The sequence below is a fragment of the Octopus sinensis genome, linkage group LG5, assembly GCF_006345805.1.
Source record: "Octopus sinensis linkage group LG5, ASM634580v1, whole genome shotgun sequence".
In the NCBI taxonomy this organism is placed as follows: Eukaryota; Metazoa; Mollusca; class Cephalopoda; order Octopoda; family Octopodidae; genus Octopus; species Octopus sinensis.
Window position 1 is genome coordinate 120,085,211 of NC_043001.1, and position 24,618 is coordinate 120,109,828.

Consider the following 24,618-nt stretch of genomic DNA (forward strand, 5'->3'; position numbering starts at 1 on the left):
ATAATGATGGCAATTTGCGTTGGTGGGGGTGGTGGTGGTGATGGTGGTGGTGATGATGATGTTGATGACGACGTCGGCGACGATGATGATGATGATGGTGATGACGACGACGACGACGACGACGATGATGATGTAACTCGTAGTGATAGTGGTAGTGGTGGTGGTGGTGGTGGCGGTGGTGGCTGTGATGTTGCTGCTAGCTTGTAATGGTGGGGACACTGATGGTGTTGTGGGTGATGATAGTCGTAATGGTGGTGGTGGTGATGGTAGTGATGGTGATGTGGTTATATTGAAAACCATGATGTTAGTAGAAGCGGAGATGGTTGTGATGTTGATGGTAACAATGTTGTTTTAGTTGTTGTTGTTGTTATTGCTATTGTTGGTAGTAGTAGTAGTGGTAGTGATGGTAATACTGTTTAACAGTGTTATTGATGGTGATGATGATTATTATTATAGTGATTTTGATGGTGGTAATTAATGGTAATGATGGTACTGGTAATAATAATACGAGTGATTCTGTAGCGAAGATGCTGGTGATGGTTTTGGTGGTGGTGATGGTGGTGGTGGTGGTGATGGTGGTGGTGGTGGTGATGGTGGTGGTGGTGGTGATGGTGGTGGTGGCGACGACGGCGGCGGCGGTGGCGGTGGTGATGATGAGGATGAGGATGAGAATGAGGAGGATTGTGATATTGATGCTGCTGATGGGTGTGATCGGAATGCTGACGATGAGGTTGTGACGATTGCGGTCCTGATAATTGTGACTACGATGACGGCCATTGTTTGGTTTGTTACGACCGTTTTATTACTGGTATTTCAATTTCTATTGTTGATGGCCGTTCTTCCAACACGTGGTTCATAATAATTAGCATCTTTCTGGGCTTTTCTATCCTTCTCATTCATCATTATCATCAGTGTCATTGTCATTATCTCATTATCGTCATTGTTATTGTCGTCATCGCTATTACTACCGTCCCTTATCTAACCTTTCTATTTCTCTTGCTCCTCCCCCTTCTCATCCCTCTTTACCATCATCATTATCATTATCATCATCATCATCATCAGCAGCAGCAGAAGCACCTTGAACAACAATCACTACAATCATCACTACCCCCACCATTATCATCTTCACAAAGCAACCACTACCACTACCACCACCACCATCACCATCACAAACATCACCATCATCCTCATCATCACCACATTGTCATCATAACATTACCATCGCGCAAGTGTGCATGCATGCGCGCGCGCGTTCGTAAGTGTCTGCGTGTGTCACAGGCCTCCTCCGAAGGCGCAGACCTTTCTAGTCTTGCGGCTGTCGTTTCTCTTCTCTTCTAGGGCTTGCGCTCATCTATGGACAAGCTGAAACACCCTACATGTCAGTGTGCGAAAGACGATTTATAAAGAATGCCCATCTGGTTTTATCTGCGTATGAAACACACATAGCCTTGCTTGTAGTCCTGTGTAGTGGTCTTGTGCACGATCGGTATTGATTGCCCGTTCGGGAATGTGAGGTGTTCGTATGAGCGGTTTGCCAGTTCAGAAATAAGCCAGTTTGATTCGTGTTAGAGTATGTATCATTTGGGTTGGGAAGACAGTGACAAGCATTTGGTTGTGTAGACAGTTTGTGAGGTAGTTTCGTGCATATTGGCTTCAAATTTTGGAACAAGGCCTGCAAGACTGGTAGAGGAGGTAAATCGATTACATCGTCTCCAGATCCCAGTGGGTACTTATTTTATCGACCCCGAAAGAATGAAAGGCATAATCGACCTCGGCGGAATTTGAACTCACAACGTAAAGACGAACGAAATGTCGCTAAGCATTTTGTCTGGCACGCTAACGATTCTGCCAGCTCACTAGCATTTTAATGGTTTCAAAGTTTGGCACTAGATGAGCAATTTCTGAGGAGTGGGTAAGTCAATTACATCGATCCCCAGTGATCGATTTGTACTTCTTTTATCGATCCTAAGTAATTGTGAGAATTACTGAAAAGCAATTCAAACTCTGGAGAGACTGTATGTGAAACCCTTGAACATTATTTTTGCGAGACACCTTTTAATGACAGGCAAACAAGAACCAGGTCAATCAGTTGACGACTCTTTACAGAAATTGAAACTCAGGAGTGGCTGTGTGGTAAGTAGCTTGCTTACAAACCACATGGTTCCGGGTTCATTCTCACTGCGTGGCACATTGAGCAAGTGTCTTCTACTATAGTCTCAGGTCGACCAAAGCCTTGTGAGTGGATTTGGTAGACGGAAGCTGAAAGAAGCCCGTCGTATATATATATATATGCATGCGTGTGTGTGTTTGTGCCCCCAACATCGCTTGACAACCGATGCTGGTGTGTTTATGTCTCCGTTACTATAGGTTCGGCAAAAGAGACCGATAGAATAAGTACTGGGCTTTCAAAGAATAAGTCCTGGGGTCGATTTTCTCGACTAAAGGCGGTGCTCCAGCATGGCCGCAGTCAAATGACTGACACAAGTAAGAGAAATAACTCCCTAGAGGATGAAGGCAAAGTGGACCTCGGCGAAATTTGAACTCAGAACGTAAATTCGGAAGAAATGCTGCTAATCATTTGGTACGGCATACTAACGATTCTGCCTGTTCGCCGTCTTTGTTTTGTGCATATTGAGTGAGTTTTAATTGTAGGCACTTCGTTTGTTTGAGTGTCGCGTCCAGTGATGCAGAAATGTTTGCGGCGTAGTATAAAAATATGAAATAATTGTTTGCTTTTGTAATCTTGTTTATGTCTTCTGAGCACGGGGTATTTGTTGCGAGTTTTATGGCTGTTGTTTGAGTTGTGAGGTGTACAGTTCAAAGAGCATAGCTTTCAGAATCGCCAAGTTTATATAATTTAATTTATATGTTTAATTTTGTTCTGCATTTCATCAACTATTTAAATGAAAAATCGGTTTAAAAGCTGTACACGATTAACAGCAAATATAATAGTTATATACCCAATTAACCGTTCTCGAGATATTTACTTTTGCAATTAACCGATGAATTTCACATAGATTTGACGTTAAGCGGTGCAGTAATTTGAAATGTTCTATATACATGCATACACCCACACGCACCCACACACACACATACATACATACATACATACATACATACATACATACATACATACATACATACATACATACACGCATACAAACATGTATATTTATATGTGTATGTGTGCATGAGTGATTGTTTGTTTGTGCGTGTGCATGTAATTGAATGCCAAAGACAGCGTTATCATGAACGAATTGTAATATTGGTTAGCAGCTGGACATAATTCTTAGCAGTATTTAAGCTTGCCCTGTTTTACATTTTGAATGCAAACCTCGCCGGGGTCAGGACCGACTTTGTATTTCGTCCTTTCGGGTCAAATACGTATTATGTTGCAGTGTCGATTTAATCAACCAAACTCGACACCCGAACGACTACTGACATTGTCTTGCAGTTTCATTCGTTAAGCCGTGTTTCAAGTTACGGTGACGACACCCACTGTTCTTGCTATAACTCTTATTATTAAGTAGTGGTAGTAGCAGCAGCAGCAGTAGTATGGTAGTAGCAGCAGCAGCAGCAGTGGTAGTAGTAGTAGTAGCAGCAGCAGCGGCGGCGGTGGTGGTGGTGGTGGTAGTAGTAGTGGTAGTAGTAGCAGCAGCAGCGGCGGTGTTGGTGGTGGTGGTAGTAGTAGTAGTAGTAGTAGTAGTAGTAGCAGCAGCAGTGGCGGTGTTGTTGTTGGTGGTGGTAGTAGTAGTAGTAGTAGTAGTAGTAGTAGCAGCAGCAGCGGCGGTGTTGGTGGTGGTGGTAGTAGTAGTAGTAGTAGTAGTAGTAGTAGTAGCAGCAGCAGCGGCGGCGGTGTTGGTGGTGGTGGTGGTAGTAGTAGTAGTAGCAGCAGCAGCAGCAGCAGCAGTAGTAGTAGTAGTAGTAGTAGTTGCAGTAGTAGTAGCAGCAGCAGCAGCGGCGGTGTTGGTGGTGGTGGTGGTGGTGGTGGTAGTAGTAGTAGTAGTAGTAGTAGTAGTAATTGCGAGAATTGCGAGAATAATTGGTACATTAGGAACTATGAATGATGGCATCGACAAATGTTTAAAGGAGATTGGAATGGAATGTCCTGCAGAGCTTCTATAGAGAGTTTGCCTCTTAGGAACAGGAAGTATCATCAGAAGGGTTTTGAGCACTTGCGGGCTGATCGAAATTATGTAGATGTCTAAGTTTATATGGTGTAATCTGCTATCCACATTAATTCTACAACAAAAAGAACCAAACTTGAATCAAGTCGAATAATAATAATAATTATAATAGTCAGACAGATTGATGAGAAACCACAGCATGGCCAATTTAGGAGAGCCACTGAAGATGTATGTGGAACAAAATTCTTGGCTTGTTTATAAAAGGGTAATAGAGAACCTGATTGTAGCAACTCAAGATCAAGCGATAAAAGCAAATAACTTGAGAAAAAATATATAGAGAGAGAATTTGTCAGATACATGTAGGGACTTGGACGAGACAGTGGCACACATTGTGGTAGAATGCTCCAAGTTGGCTCAGGAATGATATAAGAAATGGAAGCAAGAACAGGTTGTAAAAGTTTTACACTTGAAACTGCGCCAGAAATGGGGTTTTGAAGCTGGAAACACATAGTACAATCATCGAGTCGAAAGAGTTCTAGAGTCAAAGAAATGTAAAATTTTCTGGGACTTTCCTCTTCAAACGGACAAGAAGTTAGAAAGTAACAGACCAGATATCACAACCGCAGATAAGGAAAAGCGCAGTTGCTTACTTATCGACCCATCATGCCCGTTTGATTCCAGGAACGTAAAGAAAGAGGAAGAAAAGCAAAGAAAATACAATCCCTTAAAATTTGAAATAGGAAAAATTTGGAGTCTGCGAATAGTAAATGTCGTGTCTATAATAACTGGTGCGTTGAGAACAGTAAGCCAAGATATAGACAAATGGTTGAAGGAGATTGAAACAGAATGCCCGGTAGAACTCCTGCAGAAGGTTTGCCTCTTAGGGACAGCAAGGATTATCAGGTGGATTCTAAGCTCTTGAAAGACTGCCGAAATCGAGTGGATACCTAAGGTTACAGGTAGTAACCCGTTACCTACATAAATCCTATCAGGAATAAGACCGAACCTGAGCTTTGTTTCAATAATAATAATAATGATGATGATGATGATGATGATGATGAGGAGGAGGAGGAGGAGGAGGAGGAGGATGATAAGGATAATGATATAATGATGATGATGATGATTTCAAACTTTTGCACAAGGCCATAAATTTCGGGGAAATGGATAAGTGGATCACTTCGACCCTAGCACTCAACTAGTACTTATTTTATCGATCCCGAAAGGAAGAAATGTAAAGTCGACCTCAGCGGAATTTAAACTCAGAAAGTACTGAGGGACGAAAAGCATTTTGCCTGGAGTTGTGACGATTCTGCCAGCCCGCCGCCTTAATGTTAATAATAATAATAGTAATAATAGTAATAATAATAATAATAATAATGATTGTTTTTTTTTCTGTATTGAATGTGTTCACCCTACAACAAACCATCGTAATTGTATTTCTATCGAGTTCAAAGACTGTTAATTATAATATTGTTATTCCTCTTGATGTTATTGTTAATTAGCCTCAGGTCAAGCTTGATGAAGCAGACTTTATAATCAATGTTATTCCAGTCAAGAAAGTTCCGTCTCTCTTTTTATTTATAATTGTGTGTGTGTGTGTGGGGGGGGTGCATGCGTGTAAGTGTGTGTGTTTAGACGTGTGTGAGGGTGCGCATTTATGTCTTGTAATATGTTATACAAGGTGTCCTTTGACTTTTTTAAAACAATAAAATGTTATTTGAGAGATATTTAAGTACTATTTCTTGTAGGTCGAATTACTGTGTAGAGGCCCCTTATTGACTTAATGCAATATTTAATCAGTTCAGAATGGAAAAGTGTTCTTCTGATTCGATAGTACAACTTTCTGTATTTATGGGACAAGTATAATGTACCTTTCTCTCCTATTCTTCCAAACACTCACCACGGCAATGTACATGTTTCAGTATTTTTATATTTACCTTGTTGGAATATTAATTCAATGGCTTAATGCTATTATTCCTTTAGGTTAGTTATATTCTGGGGTTTTTTTGCCTTTTATTTTGCCCACATTGACTCTAATACTTTACATGTGTTTTACGTCTTTTCCTCTCACACAATTCCACCAGACTTCCTGTTTTTTTTTGGGGGTTCTTTTTCAGATTTTGAAATGTTATGGATTTGTATAGCCTTCCTGTTTGGTCTTCAATAGAAAATGCTCATCTTTTCTATAAACAATAATATTTTAAGTACATTGTTTATGTCTGTTCCTAAATAATTGATCTAAAAATATTTTGAAGCAATTAGCTGCTCAAAATATTCTATAATTCGAGAATAACTTGCTTATATTTAACTTTAACGTTTCTCTTAGAGTTTTCACTTAAAAAAATAAATATCTGTCAATTGTGTTTCTACTTTTTAATGTTGATCGATTTTTCTTTTGTTTCATCTGTTTATGTATCTTTGTTGAAGAATATAATTGGCTGTTCTCTTTGGTAGCGCTGATTGTCCACATATCTGGGACAGAACATAACTGATACACCCCATGTGGTCTATTTCTACGTTCTGGAACTGCAGAAATAATTGTATCGTTCTATTACTTTCACTTTGCACTTGTCAGTGAGAGTTATTTTGATTACAGGTTTTCTTTCAATAATTAATATTATTTCTTAAAATCTTGCATTTTGCATTTGTAAAGCTACTCAAATGTGCTGTGAATTTCCGTACCAATCTGGATATTATTCCTTTCTTCATGCATCGATGTTTAGAGCACTTATACTGAATCTTTGTTTTACTGAAATCTTCGAATACATTATTTCTCAGGTGTTCTTGTTTAGAAGGTGACTTGATCTGTGGCTGCGTGTATTAATTGAAACAATCAGATCGTGGAAGAGCAATTTTATGGATTTAAAGATTAAAAAAGTTGTTACGTTAGCTTTCATAATAGAAATAATAAATAAATGAAACAGATAGCACATTGGAAATGGGTGGGGGGGACGGAAGAGAGAAAAAGAAGGAATACAAAGAGAAAATTAATCTGAAAGCAACAATATACACGTCCAAATCGGAAGTCCGAAGTGTAAGGTTATTCAGGCACAAAAGTACAACTGACATAAATGTAAAATGCTTTATATATTCAAGTGAAATGTGAAAAAGATTAACAACTCACGTATTCGAAAAAGACTGTAATTAGAAAAAGGAAGAAAGAAAACTGCCGATTGTTATAAAATCTGGTCAGTAACTGACATTCTGTACATGCAGTGGAACTGCATCAGTAGTCAGGTCTGAGAAGGTCAAAGAAGCTTTTGACACTTCATAGGAAGGAATACTAAATAACTAAATGAAGGTGAAGTTGGTATACTTTTGCATAATGAAATGGCTAAAATGATTTGTTTTTGTGATGTGATAGTTACATTGCTGGTAATTTTGATTCAAATTATAATTGATCTGCTCAAAGTTGTTAAGAGTAGCATGTTAAGTTAAACATATTTACTTTTTATTGGTCGAGTCACTTTGCATTTTCTTTCTCCAAGGTTGATAAAATGATCATTAAATAATATATTAAGGGTACGTTTTCAATACTTATGATAAAATATGCATTAACTTTTACATATTTATGTTTTCTTTGAAGATTATTTTGTATCAGAGTGCTTACATTTGCATCGATTTTTCCTTTTTTAAATGAACCAGATCCATATCAGACAACGCATGCTGTATGAGTTCAGAAAGGCTACTTCAACAATGGAAGTGGCAAGAAATATTGCTCATGTTTATGGAAATGAAGCTTTAAGTGTCCGAACATGCCAACGATGGTTTGGCCAGTTTCACTCAGAAATTTTTTCTCGCAGACCCCTTCTCGACCAGGACGACCGGGGTCCTTCAATAATGTGCTTCTGGAAACTGGAGTAGAGGAAAATTCAAGAGAAACTGCCAGAAAATTAACAAAACAGTTAAATTTAATTCAAGTTTTCAATCATGAAACACTTTATGAACTAGGAATTCTCTAAACTTGAACAGTGGGTGACTCATCATCTGACTAATTTTTAACTTAATCAAAGAGTTGCCTTCTGTTTTTCATTAAAATATGGACTTGCTACCGAACATTTCCTGAGTATAATCATCACAAGAGATGAAAACTGGATTCTCTACATTTGTTCAGTTAAAACGACAAAGGTTAGCACTCAGTAAAAAGGGACATTCCACCACCAAACCATAGGTCAACCAGGAGAAAATTATTCTCTGAGTTTGGAATGGTATAAAAAGTGTCATTTATCATTTAACAATGCAGAGAAACATTGCCGTTAATTGGAAGCCGTCTTGCAGGAAAATTTAGAGAAATCACAGCCATCGTTGGTCAGTTATAACCACAATGCAAGACCACATATTTCCCAAGTCACTCAGGAAAAGATGGCGCTAAATATGGAGGATTTACCTCAGCCTCCTTACTTGCCTGGTCATGCTCTATTTGATCATTGCTACATTATTTAGAGCGAAAACAGTTTGTCAACTGTGTAGAGGTTACGAGTAAGATTGGACGCTTCTTTGTTGCGAACCTGAAAAAGTTTACGTCAGCGGATGAAAAATTTAATCAAATAGGTGAATGATGTTATCAACAATGGAGTAAAATATTATCTTGATTAAATACACCAATTAAATCCGAATAAGCATTTGTTTCTTTCCCATCTTGAAATGTAACGGGACTTCTTTTCCAAGAAAAAGATCCTTTGAGAGGTGGATAGTATTGGAGAAGGGGGTTTTGTACCGGGTGATGAGAGGTTAGAGTATGATCGAGGGATAAAAGCAGGTGTCTTGCTGAAGAGGAGATACATGGTTACCCCAGTCAGAGAGAGAGAGAGAGAGAGAGAGAGAGAGAGAGAGAGAGAGAGAGAGAGAGAGAGAGAAAGAGAGAGAGAGAGAGAAAGAAAGAGGGAGAGAGAGAAAAGGAGAAAGTGAGAGTGAGAGAGAGCAACGGTGAGAGGGAGCGAGACAGAAGGTGGTGATAAGCCAGGGCATGTATACACACGTATAAATATGTATGTGTGCGTGTACATGTGTACATATATATGTGTGTGTATATGTACAGATATGTATACATATGTATAAGTATGTATGTTTGTACGTGTGTGTGTCTGTGCGTGTGTGCGCAAGCGTAAGACAGCAATGACAGTTCTATGACTTTCTACTGCTCGGGGATGTTTTTCCTTTATCTCAGTAAGTACCAGTTACGCACTGGGTTCGATGTAATCGACTTAATCCCCTTGTCTGTCCTTGTTTGTCCCCTCTATGTTTAGCCCCTTGTGGGCAACAAAAAAATAAGATACCTTCCTGGTGTTTATGACCTTAAGGAGTTATCTTGGCTACAGCTTGTATATGTTTCTTGCACTTTCTCACAGCAAGTTATCGATTTAAACCAATTAAGATAACTGTTTGAGATAACAGAGTCGTTTGATCTCTTGCATGTTTCTTGCATGTCCGTTATAATTCTGATTTCTCTACAAGTTCGAATGTTCTTTTGTAAAGTATGTTCTTTTATGCAATATGTTGTTAGATGTGTCATCGTCAAAGTTACACCTCACCTGCTTTTACCTATTCAAAAATTTATCTGAAGATCGTAGATTTATATTATGATGTAATCTATGAGTACAATAATAAGGTTCTACCGAAATAACTGTCGTAAATTTTAAACCCCATTGGTAGCTGTGTGGTAAGAAGCTTGCTTCCCAATCACATGGTTCACAGTTCGGTCCCACTGCATGGCACTTCGGGGAAGTGTTTTCAACTATAGCATCGGGCTGACGAAAGACTTATGAGTGGGTTTGGTAGACGGAAACTGAAAGAAGCCTGTCGTAGATATGTATATATGTATATCTATGTGTATGTGTCTTTGTGTCTGTGTTTGTCCCATGCCATCACTTGATCACCAATGCTGATATGTTTACGTCCCCGTAACCTAGTGGTTTGTCAAAAGATACCGATAGAGTAAATAACAAAAAACATAAGTACATTCGACTAAAATTTCAAAGTGGTACCCCAGCATCTCCATCACTGAACCAAGTGAACGATAAAAGATATTACCAACTGTACCTCCTCCGCAAAAATATCTTTCTGGTATCTAATAAAAAGAAATTGTCGAAATATTAGAAATATATCTAAAATATTACTCTCTATCATGTTCATTTGAAATTCTAAAAGAATGTTTTGTACTTTATTTTATTTGCAAACACTTGAAATAATTAGAAAATTCTCATAATTTATCTATATTTACCTTTTGTCAATTCGTTTCGTCTCAATCATTTAGTTTTCCTTTCATGTCAATTCATTGATGAATATGAAGAACTAACTATAAACTTCAAATATCAATTATATAACACACACACAGACACATACACACACATATATGCCAAAAAATAAAACCTCTGGTGGTCGTTTGCTCTGATATAAGTAAATTACTAGTAATTTTTATATCCCTTTCCAATGGGGTTTGATATATAATAGTGAATCATAAATACTCCAAATTATTGTGCCGAACGCATTCGCTCCGAAAATCCAGTGTCTTTACAATTTGGAGTGACTTGGTGAAGCCATCATTTTTTTTCATTCGTAAATGTAATGCTTCTCTAAACAACAATTGAGAGAATTTTCAGAACAAGTTTATCAGTTATGTGAAGGAATGAAAATTGACTGTTTTATTGATTTTGGAGGTGTCACTCGATAACTTTAACAAGTAAAGAACTCGAACAGCCTCCAGACATCTAGCATGTAAATATTTTTCTCTAATTAATCCTATTCATTGAAATAAAAAAAACCATTACCTACCTACCTACATAACTATGTTTCTCTGTCGGTCCATCTGTCTGTCTATTTCTCTCTCTCTCTCTCTCTCTCTATATATATATATATATATGTATATATATATATAAATATAGACAGATAGATAAATAGATAGACAGATAGATAGATTATATATATAGATAAATATATTACTACTACTACTACTACTACTAATATAATAATAATACTAATAATGATAATAATAATAATGTTTTCTACTATAGGCACAAGGCCTGAAATTTTGGAGGAGAGGACTAGTCGATTACATCGACTCCATTGCTTTATTGGTACTTCTTTCATCGAACCCGAAAGGATGAAAGGCAAAGTGGACCTCGGCGGAATTTGAACTCAGAACGTAGCGACGGGCGAAATACCGGCAAGTATTTCGTCCAGCGCACTAACGATTCTGCCAGCTCGCTGCCTCAGTAATAAAATGATAATAATAATAATATTCTTATCTGCTATAGATACTAGGCCGGAAATTTGGCTGGGGCAGTCGATTACACAGGACTCAGTGCTTCACTGGTACTTCTTTCATCGACCCCGAAAGGATGAAAGGCAATGTGGACCTCGGCGGAATTTGAACTCAGATCGTCTGCCACCAAGGAACATACTCAATTGGTTATGGTCAAGCAACTGACAAGCAAATCTGTAGTATTGAGCAGAATATTTGCAGTAGCCCATCTTTTATACTGATGCTCCCCCACTACTTGTACTTGTGATACTTTCAACATATAATAATAATAATAATAATAATAATAATAATAATAATAATAATAATAATCATTATAATAATATAATAATAATAATAATAATAATAATAATAATAATAGTAATGTTGTTGTTGTTGTTGTTGTTGTTATTATTATATTATTATTATTATTAATAAAAATTCATACCAGGAGTTGAGATAAATTTGGTAAATGTGAGAAAAAGGTTGCAAAGTATAATATGGTAAAGCTTTTCGCCACTAGAAGCCTGAAAGTGCCGTATCTTGTCTGCTTGTCTTCCAGTTTGTTGTAAAGAAACCGGAACGAAATCGTCCAGTCAAAAAGCCCCAGGAGATAAATTCTGAGCAAAAGCATGGCCACTGCGGCAGGGAGATATTTGCTTATCGAACGTGTTAGGTTCAGAATGAGGACGGGATGAGATAAAGATGCAAGGAGAAAGGAAATGATGGTGAGGGTTAATTTTCACATCATGTGCTGTAGTATACATGCATATGTGTGTATACATATCACAGATGAGTGAGAAAGTTATATTTTTATTTCTTACATTTCGGTGAGAACGAAAGAAACGATGTGGTATAGTGCTCCAATTCATGATGCATTCGACCGGTATGCTCGGCATCTGCGTACATAATAGCTGGAGCAGAAAAAAACAATCTTATTATGAAGGTAAGCGCTTGGTTGAAAAGATATCTTTAATTTGATCATTTTCTCAAGTAAGGTCTATATTTATTCCAGTATTATTCACCTTATGACATAATGTGCAGCGTTTTCCTTTAATGTCTTTATATTCCATAACAGATATGTATCAGTAAGCCTCTCTTAGCTGTTACATGAGAATTTTGGGTTATTGAATTTGATCCTGATGGTATCTTCTTTAGCTCACATTTTCGAACGTCTGTCGATCCCTTGACTTCAACTCTGACTCACACACAATGGTTCCTCTACTGAAATGGCAGTGAAGCTGACATATAGTAATACCTCTGCATAGGAAGCCTGCCTCCATTTGAGGCGTGTTCCTATTTAGTTATATTTTATAGTAATATTTTCTTTACGTTAGGAGCACATCAAGTGACCCTCAAAATATGTCAATTGGATATTTTCTGTAGCGATATATTTGGGGTATTTTTTAACTAAACTAACGAAGCGCCTGCCTACGAAAATTTTTATTGTTAGGGAAATGCTATAAAACAATTAGCTTCAATAAAATGGTGGCCTTTTATACTCCCAAAGAAAGTCTTAACTCCAGGAAACTAAATTACTTTTCTCTCTGGGTTTTGAGCTGGACGATTTTTGCAACAGCCGTAAGACTGGTAGACCGGACGTAACACTTTTGGAACTGCAGTGACAAAGAACTCATGGCATACCATTCCTTTTGGCCTTTTACCTTTTCTTATGAATATTAGGGTTATGTCAGCGCCTGGCAACAATTCGATTGATCAAGATGATATTTCTTACAACACAGTCACGACTGCGACTATATATATGTACACACAGAAAGAGAGAGAGAGAGAGAAATATGGTTCCAAAGACAAAGATAGGTGAGGGGACAACAAACAGATGTTTTACTTTGACGCATGGGAAGAATGGAAAATACTTTGACGTTTCGATTCTACGTTCTTCAGCAGAAAGGGAGGAGAGAGAATAAAACGGAAAGAGAAAAGATGTGTCTGGATTAACGTTTTCACATATATGTGTGTGAGTGCGTGTGTGTGTGGTGTGTGTGTGTGTGTGTATGTGTGTGTGTGTGTGTGTGTGTGTGTGTGTATGTGTGTGTGTACATACACACCTTATCAGTAAGGTGATATCGGCTAACTTTCAATCGAAGGGACTGTTATTTTCTCAGATCTTGTTGAGAAATTTTGAAATTAAAATCAGAAAAGACAGCAAAATGTTCTTCTAATGTGAAATAAATAAAGTACATCTGCCTTTTAAACGTGGTGAAACCAATCGTTTCGTTTTGTATCTATATTTGTCATGCATACACACGCAAACACATACATACCACATACCTACACACCACACATATATATATATATATATATATATATATAATATATAATATATATATACATATATATGCATATATCTATATATATATATCTATATATATATATATATATATATATATATATATATATATATATAATTTCAACAATTGAGGGTAAAATAATTAATTAATCAATTTCACCAAGTATTCAGTATGCAAAGGGACCATTTAAGGCGAATTCAAATTATTACATTATATAAAAGGGCTTAGTAAAATAAATTACTTTGCCGCATACTGAACTCATTAGAAATAGCAGCTAAAAAAAACTTTTTTAAAACTATTTCTAATACTTAAAGAAAACCTCTCTCATATAGTGTTTGCTCAATTCAACTCACGCAAATATTTGCGTGAGTTGAATTGAGCAACACTATACGAGAGAGGTTTTCTTTAAGTATTAGAAATAGTTTTAAAAAAGTTTTTTTAGCTGCTATTTCTAATGAGTTCAATGCGGCAAAGTAATTTATTTTACTAAGCCCTTTTATATAATGTAATAATATATATATATATATATATATATATATATATACATACATATATACTTTGATACTTTGATACTTTGATAGGTTTCGGCCATTATTGGCCCAGGCCATGTCTAACTTAATAGCACCACCTGGTGAAGTCTTTCAAGTCAGAATTTGGGCACTATGGCCCACTCAAGTAGAGAGTTATTGTTTACAGAGACATATCCGGGTGTAGGGGGTTTATCCGGGATTTCTTGAAGGAATCTGTCCAAAGACTTCTTGAACCCTATAGGGTCAGTTTCTGTTTTAATGTGTTTTGGTGTAATGTTAAAGAGAGCGGGGCCAATTGAGGTGAAATAATTGTGCCGTATTGTTGTTATGAGATGAGAGTGCGATTTTTGTTTTGGGCGGATGGCACGGGGCCCAAGCCTTGGATGTACCTTAAAGGTGATGCCAACATCATTTGGGCAATGCTGATGGAATATTTTCCACATCATGCAGATGATGTAGCGCTCACGACGACGTTGGAGAGAATAGAGTTTTAGCTTTTCTAGCCGACCCCAATAGTCGAGGCCTGTCATGCCATCTATCTTTTTTGTGATTGCCCTTTGAGGTGCTTCAACTTTTATGATACCTTGTATTGTGTGGGGAGACCACAGTGGACAACAGTATTCAAGGTGGGGTCGGGCAAAAGTGGAGAAGAGAAGGATAATGGTGTGGATATCTCTTGACTGGAAAGTTCTGAGAATCCAGGAACACATTCTGCGGGCCATGTCAACTTTGGTGTTTATATGAGTGGCCCAGCTTACGTTGTTGTCCACAATTACTCCCAAGTCTCTGATGTTGTTGGACGCCGCGAGAGTTTCACCTGAAGGAAGGGAGTATGGGAGTTTCAGGGAATCCTCTTTTCCAAAGTGGATTAGCTCAAATTTATCCTCGTTCAGCAGCATATTGTTTTTTTTTCTGCCCATTGGATAACAGCCAGTAGATCTGACTGAAGGCATGTCCGGTCACTCGCCTCATTTATGACCTTCTGTAGCTTGGAGTCATCTGCAAAGATTTTTATGTTGCTGTGCTTGATGATGTCATTAATGTCATTAATGTAAATGATGAAAAGAAGTGGGCCCAGCACAGTGCCTTGCGGAACGCCACTACTGACTTTGGCTGGGCTTGATTTTACCCCTTCAACTACAACATGTTGAGATCTGTCTGTCAGGAAACACTTAATCCATTTCAGTAACTTTCCAGAGACACACCAATGTTGGATAGTTTTTTCAATAGGATCTTGTGATCGACCCTGTCGAAGGCCTTACTGAAATCAAGGTAGATGACATCGGTGTTGGAGCCCTCTCCCAAAGCTCTCAAAATGTCCTCAAAGTGATGCAGGAGCTGCGTTAGGCAGTCCCTTCCATTACGGAACCCATGTTGGTTGGAGATCAGCCGTCTGTTGCTTTCCAGAAATTGGGTTATTCGAGATCTCACCACCCTCTCAAATACCTTGATGATATGAGAGGTGAGTGAGATCGGACGGTAATTCACTGCAAGGGACTTGTTTCCCTTTTTGAAAACTGGGACAACAGACTGGGACAGAAGGTTTTTTGGAATATAGCCAGCATCCAGTGAGTTTCTCCACAGATTAGCAAGGGGAGATGCAAGTTGGTGTCGACACACCTTCAGGACACAAGCAGGGAACCTATCGGGGCCTACTGCTGAATTGTGTTTTATTTCGTTTATCGCCGCTAAGACATCAGGGGCACTAAACGTTATGTCCGATATAGTGTGTTGGGGGTTGACATCACTGATACAGCCCAGATCGGCCATATCAGGATTGCTGAAACAGAGCAGTATTGTTTCTGCAGTATCTCGGCCATGGATTTGGCATTATCTTGGAGAGTGCCAGTTTCGTCAATTAGAGGGCCTACAGTGAGACAGTGACCCTGCGTTTCCTCGCAAATGAAAAGAACACTTTGGGGTTGAGTTTGATTTTTTCAATGGCCACTTCTCCTCAGCTGATCTTTGGTTATTGATGAGGGTCTTCATGCATTGTTGGAGGTTATATTTTTTGGATTCAAGCAGTGCGATAGCCGTCGAATGTGTGTGTTGCTGTTGGCAGTACTTTAGTTTGTTAATTTTTTTGTTTGTTCTATTTATTTTTCTGATAATGGTTTTTCTGTTTTGGGGGATTCTGCACTTTTTGTTCACAGGTCTTGGTGGGGAGTGTTTTGCACATATGTCTGTGACGGTGTCTACAAAGATCTGCCAAGATGTTTTATGGTTGGTGGAGATGTGTGTATGTGTAAAGGACCAGTCACATTTGATAGCTCGTTCCTGATTGCATCCCAGTTGGCTTTATGGAGATCCATGTTGTCAAATGGGTGGGCTGGAGGAAGGTCACTAGGATTAGCTTTCGGCTGGTGGAATTTCATGTTACAGAGAACCATGTCATGGTCTGAAAGAAGGTTTTTTCCACTGTAACGTTATGTATAGTGTTAGTGTGGTTACTAAACACTAGGTCCAAAATGTTCTGATGTCTTGTTGTGCAAGGACAAGTTGGGACAAGAAAAACTCATTCGTAAAGTCGAAAAGTGACTCTGCTGCTTCTTTGTCAGCGGTTGAGGCGGGAGTGCTTGGTTGGTTTCAAACAGTTTGTAGTCCAGTCAACACAGGGTAGATTGAAGTCTCCCATCATGAGTATGTTGCTAGAATGGCACTGTTGAATAAAGCACTTAATGCTGTTGAGGCATTCTTTAAAGCACAGTATGGGTGTTTGGGGCGGCCTATAGAGCCCAATTACTGTCAGGTCATTGGCTTTGTTGTGCACGGTGACTGATTCACAGTAGCCATTGGAGAATATACTATTTCCATCTGCCGTAAATGAATCATGCAGGAAATGGCAGTTCCACCCTTCCTCCTGCCGATACGATCCGCGCGGATGGTTGTGAAATTCTTCACTCTCACTTCGGCTTCCAAGTGGGAGTTGTCAAGGTGGGTCTCAGTGAGAATGAAGAAAAGGATGTGGTGTGAATGGTTACCAACCCAGTCTTCAATGAATTGGACCTTCCATTTTTGTGCATTGATGGAAGGGCTGACACCTTGTGCATTGAGTAGGAAGTGGAGGTTAGTGTAGTGGCTGGTTTTGACTGTTGCAGGGGGCTTGGATTTTTTGTGTGTGTTAGTGGCAGCAATGTGGGGAATTGGTGCACTGGGGTAATAGCATAGGATGGTGTTGAGTGATGGCTAGAATGTTTCTGTGTATCTCTTTTGCCATGTTCAACATGGCTAAAAAAGAATTTTCCTGCTTAGGGAGCAGTTTTTGGCTGGAGGTGTGGTTGCACTGTTGGATAGGGTTGTAGTTTCCACTTTTGTTGTTGTTGTTTTTGTGTCTTCCTGAAAAGACTGGACCAGCATTACTGAAGCTTTTCATAATGGCCTCTTATCAGTTTGAAAGATACTTCGATATGTTTCAGTTTGCTATGAATCTGTTTGACGGATCGTGTGTTGACCACTTGTGATGTTTTTTCGGCAATCTCATTCAAACACAAAACATTTAGATTTTCTGTTTGGGAAAGAGAGAACCATGTGTTTATTAAAACATCAATTTCGTTATCAGACCAATTTCGTCTGTTGCAGGCCTGCAAGTTAGTCATGTTTGTTTTTCTTTTGTTTGTTTTCCTTTTGATTTTTGAAAATATATATATTCTTTCTTGGGAGTTAAAGAAGTGTATATATATATAAATGTTCTCTCTTAAGGGTGTGAGTTTTTGATTATTGGTTGTTTGAGGATATTAAAAGAAAAACAGTTGTATATAACAATTTGTAGTTAAATGAAAACGTACTTACGGGTTTGTAGGCAAACACGTGGTTACAAATATATATATATTTAAGGTCAGTTAGTTTTGAAGCTGTGTAGCTTGCTACTGACTTGGGAGAGAAACAAATAGACGTCCGTCCACTTCAACAGTTAATCCACATATTAATCCATATATATATATATATATAATATATATATATATATATATATATATATATATATATGCATACATATATGTATTTAGAATGGAGAGAGAGAGAGAGAGAGAGAGAGAGAGAGAGAGAGAGAGAGAGAGAGAGAGAGAGAGAAAAGCAGACAGAATGAGCAAGGGAGCATATGAAAGTGATATATATACATAAATCAATAAATAGAAACCTTTTCGGTGTTCAAAGAATTTTACCTATATTTGAAGTTTTCTAAAAATATATGAAAGAAAAATAAAACATTTCTGTCAAACGGAAACCAGTTAGGAGAATAAATCTAATAATAACTTAAAACGAAATAACACAGAACGCAAATACACGAGAGAGGTTATCAAAATAGGTAACGATAAAGCAAAGACGAAATTGAGACGTATTCTGTAAATTCTACAAGCTGCTAACACACAGGAACACACACATACATACACATATTTACATGTGTATGTATGCATTTACATGTGTATGTGTGTATGTATATGTATATATATATATATATATATATATATATATATATATATATATATATATATACACAACTTATAAACAAGGGCAAGAAAAAAATTTCTCATGCCAAATATGCCGAAACTAGACACGTCCATAACCATATAATTCATCACTATAAGCACGCGTCTCGAAGAAAGCCGAATATATATATATAATATATATATATATATATATATAATATATATATATATTATATATATATATATATACATACATACATACATACATACATACATACACAAGAGTTACGGAATGGAGTAGACAAGATCTGGGCTGCATATGTTCCATAGCGACCGGAACCTTAGAGGTGGTAAATATCCAGGCGAGGTGTATACTAGAGGCTACACTCCAGGCCAAGGATATCTTGAATCTTCTATGCGTTAACATGTACCTTCTTGCGGCAATGTAAACTTTCATGTAATCGAGATATCCTTGGCTGGAAGAGCAGCCTCTAGTATACACCTTGCCTGGATATTTACCACCTGTGTGGTTCCGCTCGCTATGAAACATATGTAGCCCGGATCTTATCTACTCCATTCCGTATTTCTTGTATTCTTATTAGCACACCCGGCAACCCTGGTCGCCTTCCGTGAAATATATATGGAAATCTTTTTTCAGTTATCGTACTTCGATATGGAAAAAATCCACAACCTTCCTTCTTAATAATATACTATTGTCTCTGACAGTTGTTTTTTTTTCTATTTACTATGATTTGCTTGAAGCTAACTTTCCTCCTGCAACGCGGTCGCTGGAACATACAATTATATATATATATACGTTTTTCCTTTCCTCCTTTTACCCCCTCTTAATTCTATTTAACCCTTTTTAAGCGTCTTTTCCCTTTCTTTCTGCAACATTCCCATATTTACTTACCTCTACTCTCTCCATCACTCTTTTCCTCCCCCTTTCTGTTTCACGTTAGCAGCCCGAGTTATTTCGCGTCCATTATCAAGTGCAGCTACTTTTTCATGCTCATGGGATGTAAACTCTGCTTGTCTTTCTTCAACTTCTCTTTCTCTCTACTCCCTAACGATGGATTACATGCGAAACGTTGGATATTCCACTCCTCACAGCAAGTTCACTGTACCCCTTTCACTTTTTTCTATATTTTTAAAGTCTTGCCGAAGCAGATCTACACAAAATTCCTTGTAGTTAGCATATATATATATATATATATATAATATATATATATATATATATATATATATATATATATAATGGGGAAGGCCGGTTTATGGGATTACCCTGGTTTTCCCGCCCATATAGGGTTTAGCTTTATGGCGTATCGTCAGACTCCAAAACCTGTTGGCTTAAGACCTCTTCAAAATATGGAGAGGAAAAGGCCTCGGTACGAAGGTAAAGCAATAGGAGATTATCTCCTTTTGCCACTGGGTATCGACTTCCGGCTGTGCCGCCATCTTGCGGTCTCCAAAGGGCTACGAAGGTAAACAATTATCTCCCTTCACCATTGGCTGATGACTTTCCGGTGTGCCACGATCTTGTGGTCCCCCAAAAGCTGGCAGGAATTTCCTAAAATGTAAACATGGCTCGAAAATGTCCATTTTGGAGTTAAGAATGGTCCCTGTGTCGAGTGAGTATGCTTCTTCTCAAGATTCGCGTTTTCTACAAACGATATATATATATATATATATATATATATATATATGTGTGTGTGTGTGTGTGTGTGTGTGTGTTCGCTGACATCGATTTAGCAGTCACTATCATGGATAATCTCCTAACAATATGTTGCAAATGTAAATATAATTGAACCAAACGCTAAGTACAAAACACACACACACACACACACACACATTTGTGACAAACACTTAGTGAGAGTGAGAGGAGAGGCTGGAATTGGCGAAGAATTGATCATCGTGTACTTCAATTAAATTTACATTTATACCATACTGTTACATGCTTGCCAATACCAACTCCTCTTACTGCGATAGCTTCATTTTCATTTGCTACAAAATGATTTTTTTCTTAATTTATTTATGCGCCCTTTTCAAGCCTAGCCAGACACTTGGGCCCGATTTCCCGGTTTCTGTGGCGTATGTATGCCCCCTAGCTGGACGGGACACCAGTCCATCGCAGCGTTATTCAATAAACAGGAAGAGAGAGTGAGAGAAAGTTGGAGCGAAAGAGTACAACAGGGGTTGACGTTACCCCTTGCCGGAGGCTCGTGGAGCTTTTGGTGTTTTCGCTCAATAAACACACGCAACGCCAGGTCTAACCACTGGGCCATTATTTAAGTGTGTGTTGTGTGTTTGTGTCTGTTTCATTTGTATGTGTTTCCCTTTCTCCCTAACTTTTTGTTTAATCCTGTTTGAGACTAAACGAGTCAACATAATTATCTTCTTGCCTTTCAAAACACTTCCCAGATCCGAAGTGTTAAGAAATGAAAGAGGCCATTCGTCATTAATGCAGACGGATCGGAAACTATATGAAGTATAACAGGAACACGTGGAGTGAAAGAAAGAAAATTCTAGAATATGGGCTAATTCCTCCCGTCATTTTCAGGATTGAAGCTACAGTGTGTAATGTTTAGTGCAGAGATTAGAGTTAGAAGCTATCCGGATTAGGAGACGCAGCTGATGGCTTATTGTATCGTACATTCACAGATACCAAAAGTCAAGTATGATAGAAGGAGATAAATAGAGAGAGAGAGAGAGTGGTGAGTGAGAAGTGAGAGACAGAGAGAGTAAGAGTGGTGTAGTGAAAGAGAGAGAGAGAAAGACAGAGAAAGAGAGATGGAGAGAGAAGGGGAGAGAGAAGGAGTGAGAGAGAGCACACAGTGGTGCGTATGAGATGAGAAGATTGCTAAGAATTTTATCGAAAATGTTTGCTTTGTTAAGACAAGTATTGTATATAGTGTGTTTTATGTATGTAAAAGTGTGCCTGAATGTATATGTATGTATGTATGTATGTATGTATGTGTATGTATGTATGTATGTATGTATGTATGTATGTATATATGTATGTATGTATGTCATTACATATTTTAAGATTTCTTACCAACAGAGAAAGAGCCGTTTTCTAACCAAAGATGGACAGAGAGTAACAGCAAGAATGGAAACGCTGAAAAAAGTGGCAATTAGAGAGGTCAAAATAAAGTAAATTCATGTACGTATGTCCTTATTCAGTTTTATTTCAAGATTTCTTGCCCATAGAGAAAGCACCGGTTTCTAACCTAGATCCAAGACTCCTTCATTGGAATTTTAACATCAACAAGGTATTTTTGTATGTATGTATGTGCATATCTGTATGTTTTGTTTTATGTATGTATTCTCATGCATATAGTTGCATGTCTAGAGACGCTCATATATACTTAGGTGATAGACTTCTGGAAAGTTTTACAAATTTTTACAGTTCCGGTGATGGCTTAGGTCTTTAGTCTTCGAATCAGCTTTCTCCTTTCTGGTTTGAGAAGCTTTATGTCTCAAGATACATATCCCAGTGTCCCAAAAATTACTGGTATAAACCTGAACTTGTAAGCTGGGTAGAGTGGCTGTAGATTCCACAATAGTTCAGAGTAGGTATTTTTTTTCGCTGATCATTAGATTTATGTTCACATCTGTTGGGCAACTGATTTCTAGACGTGCACACAATTTCTCTTCATATGTTTCTACGTAAATATGTATCTATCTATTTGTGTATATATATAAAATGCTGAAATTAGATTATTGTCTAAAGCCAGTTTGAAAATAACAAGGGAAGATTTGCTGATGGGGTGAGTTTATACTGAGAGTAAAAGAATAGAGTAAGATTTATTGCGAAAATCAAACTGATTGGAACTTCAACTTTCGCACTAGCTCGTTGAATAAACCAATTGGCAAAATCTCAGTCAACTTCTGCGTGTGTGTGAGCGCACGCGTTTGTGTGTGTGTGTGCTTGTGGGTGTGTGTATACATATGAGTATAGATAGATAGATAGATAGATAGATAGATAGATATAGATAGATAGATAGATAGATAGATAGATTGATAGATAGATTGATAGATAAATTGATAATGAGTCGAATTGCACTTGTTTATTGAATTCGTGTAGACATAAAGTCGTAGTACCAATCATCTCTCAGTAATAAAATAAGTTTTCATATGAACAGATGTTATATTGTATAAGACTAAGTGCTTCTTTCTACAATATTGTCCTTGGCATCTATTGCAGTGTCCTAACTTTAAACGATTTCTACAGCAGAATGATAAATGTATTTTCACCCTGCTTGTCTGAACGGATTTTCACCAAATTTGGCAGAAATACTCATTAGGTGAGTGGCTCGAAATGATGAAAATTGGGTTTGATTGTCTTCAAACACACATGTATTCAGAGATATGTGACTATTTGTGTGTGTATGTGTGTGTGTATGTGATGGATTCGAGAGTTTCTTTCATTTACGAGTTGATTTCTTAATTTTACCGGAGTATAGCTACCTATAGTGGTAACACTTAAAAAAAGAGACAAATATTAAATAGATGAATGACGTACTAAATATGTCTACCTGCTGGAAATAACAGTCAAAACTCTTAGTTAAATCGCCAAAAATACACTGATAACCACAGATCAGGTTAATAAAATCTCCTAACATACATTTAAGTATTTGGACTCACTTGGACCGGTTTCTGCATTGGCAAAAAATCGCCTTAGCTTCTTCAGCACGCGTTACCATAATAGAGACCCCCAACCTATCGTATTGAAGTCTGTGCCGCAACGGATTCGTTTTGCGCCGAAATCAATTACAACCACCAGTGAGAAAATGCTCTCGATTCAAGGGCAAACAATTCCCGAGAAAATATAATTCCCGAAAAATTAATTTGCTAAGATATTATTCATTTTGTTATTATCTGGTATAACTATTTCAAAAAATGATAATAACAGAATAAATAGTACAGGCGATTGCAGAACAAAGAAAAGCATTAAATAGCTGAAGGATTAAAATTAATCAAAGGACATACTAAGTATGTCTACCTGCTGGAAATAACAGTCAAAACTCTTATTTAAATCGCCAAAAATACACTGATGATAACTACAGAAATCAACCGAGAGCAGTAAATTAATATCTTAGCAAATAATTTTTTCTCGTGAATTGTTTGAATTTGTATCGGGAGTATTTCCTCACTGGTGACTGTAATTGATTTCGACGCAAAACGAATCAGTTGCGGCGCAGACTTCAATACGATAGGTTAGGGGTCTCAATTATGGTAACGCGTGGCGATTTTTGCCAGTGCAAAAACCGGTCCACGTGAGTCCAAATACTTAAATGTATGTTAGGAAATTTTATTAACCTGATCTTCTTTCGGTTGATTTCTGTAGTTATCATCAATGTATTTTTGGCGAGTTAAAGAGACACATACAATATTTCATTCACCGCATGCAGTTCTCAGGTTACAGCCATAAAGAAAGGATCAGAGTATACAAAGGAGCCATGAAAAAATTTGATAATATATTATGTAATGATAGGAATGGGATTTGTCCACTCTATAGAAACAAGTCATGAAACACTATAGAAAGGACAAAAAAGAAAATAGGGAAGGCCAACTCTTGGTATGATAGCCATAAATACCAGAGTGTCATGTTCGTTGACACCACCCCTGGAGGTGAACTGGCGTACCGCTTTAGAAGGACCCTAGACAAACTTAAGCTAAGGATTAAGGTTGTTGAAAAACTAGGCAACCCTATCAAATCTATAATTGGTAGAACCTATCCTTTTAGTAGAACCCCCAGTACGGATAAGTACTGTACTGTATGTAGATTTAGCCCACAAACAAACTGTAAAGCCAGAAATGTAATCTATAGTATAAGATGTATAGAGGGACGATGCAGTAACAAGACAATGACATACGAAGGGGAAACGGCAAGAAGCATAGGAGAGCGGGTAAATGGACATTGGAGACAAATCAAGGAAGGTAAAAACTCATCGATTCTGTACCAACACGCCGAACAGGAACACGGGG